The following is a 1,784-nucleotide window of genomic DNA, read 5'->3' as shown; positions in this document are numbered from 1 at the left end:
ACGAATACCTGGATTGACACTGGATCTGAGGGTGGGAGAGCGCAGGTGGAGACGGTTTTAGAAACAATGGCAGCAGACCTCTCATCAGTGTCACAGGTGTGCAATAAACTACACCCTATGGACTGTGATCTTGTAGTACAGTTATTTGTTTGTATTCATCTGACAGACAGTACTGCAGCATAAACCACTGTCTGCCTCTGTAGATCTCAGTTCACAGAGTCATGTCAAGGACCTCAATCTCTTCCAGAGCTAATCCGACTAAAGATGTGGTTTGGTTTTTGCAGCAGCATTCAAATGTACTAAATTACATTTTTTGAATTCTCCAGAAAAACTAAATCTGTATACAGTTAAAATTAAGTATGTCGAACATTCAGAAAACCAAGTCCTCTGCCCTTCGTCACAAACACAGGAGGAGTGCTCAAGATGGGCTCTGGGAAGGAAAACAGTAGACCACACAATCTCAACCACGTGGAAGTGTTCTCTTGGGTCACTATAAATGTTACAGGGTTACTACTATATTTCTTATATTTAGTTCAAGAAAATTATGAATTAATTCAGCCGCTTAGCATTGTCCTATAAGTGCCTTGTAGCAGATATGTCTCTGGAGACTCAGCTGCCTCAGCATTGAAGACTTGGCTACTAAACGTAAGCCCACTGAGACCAAGATGTTACGCAAAGTCTGGATTGTTATTTTGTAACAATGAAAAAACAAAGTCTTTCCATCTTCGGCCTCTTTTTTCACATGTGTCCTTGTTTTCTCCTCTATTCCCACATGAGTAACACAAGGGTTAGAGTCTCGTTATAGTTCTTTTTTAAATTTGCTTCCATTTGAAAATATTCACCTTGACAGTAGAAACCTCAGTGGAACTTTCCAATACAACTCTCTGGAGGTGGTTTTTGAGATGCTCTAAAAATGTCGAAAACATTGTCCGTCTTTTCAAGATGCATTGTGCAAAATTAACCTCTCCAACTCTGTACCAACCCATGTGGTTCAAGCCACTCTGTCTGATCGTACGTCTTTCTCCTCTGTACAATCTGGGGAACAAATTAATGTGCGTATGAGGAGAAAAAAAGGACAAGGTGAAAAAAACTAGAACTTTGGTTGTCTTCCCGTCGACCATGCAACTTTGGTTTTTCGTGGTATAATTAAAATTAAAACCTTTTACAAGTTAGTGATTTTTTTCACAATGTTTAGAAGCTTCCGCTTTTGAATTATCTTCTGTCTCCGCCTCGCGCTAGGGCCTTGTACCCCGCAGTACCCCCCTTTCGGTTTACTGTCCTTTCTCTAACCTCGGAGACGCCCCCCCCTCGTGTTGGGCCCTGTGTCACGCAGGCGTACTCCTGACTCCCTGTATCTCTGCCTCATCTCTCCCTCGTCTTAGTTTTCCCTGTCCTTCGGCGTCCTTTGGCATCTGAGCCTATGCCCGCGAAAATTCCATAGTTTGTAACCTTTCTCCCTGCCCCCCTCCACACGTCTCCCTCAGATTTGGCTTGGTTCCCTCCCTGTGGAGAGCAGCGCGTGTGTCTCCTTCACCGTGTCACACCTCACTTAGGTTACTAAGCCAGTGCCTGTGAACACCGCACACCTCTGTTGTACATGACTGCTTGCCTCTGTGTCACCCTCACAGCATTTATATAATAACATTCTTAATTCCACACAACGCTCTTTGGCAAGTACAAATCTTTACTTTCATTCATTTTGGGGCATCTTATTCAATTTTATAGCATTTAGAGAAATAAAATTGAAATGGTTTTAAAATGGTATTGAGTAAAAGTTGACATAT

The 1,784-nt window shown here is 42.4% G+C and overlaps 1 long non-coding RNA gene across 1 annotated transcript in view; it reads left to right on the top strand.

Annotated features, from left to right (window-relative positions):
• Positions 1 to 521: 521 nt before the first annotated feature.
• The window catches only part of LOC116699317 (uncharacterized), a 5,035-nt gene continuing 3,772 nt past the window's right edge, over positions 522 to 1,784 (top strand). The window contains exon 1 of the long non-coding RNA XR_004334409.1: positions 522 to 531. This is a non-coding gene — a long non-coding RNA (uncharacterized LOC116699317). The remainder of the gene's footprint in view (positions 532 to 1,784) is intronic.

Source organism: Etheostoma spectabile, chromosome 12 (assembly GCF_008692095.1).
Source record: "Etheostoma spectabile isolate EspeVRDwgs_2016 chromosome 12, UIUC_Espe_1.0, whole genome shotgun sequence".
In the NCBI taxonomy this organism is placed as follows: Eukaryota; Metazoa; Chordata; class Actinopteri; order Perciformes; family Percidae; genus Etheostoma; species Etheostoma spectabile.
Note: the sequence above shows the minus strand (reverse complement) of the source record. Positions and strands in the feature narration are given on the sequence as shown.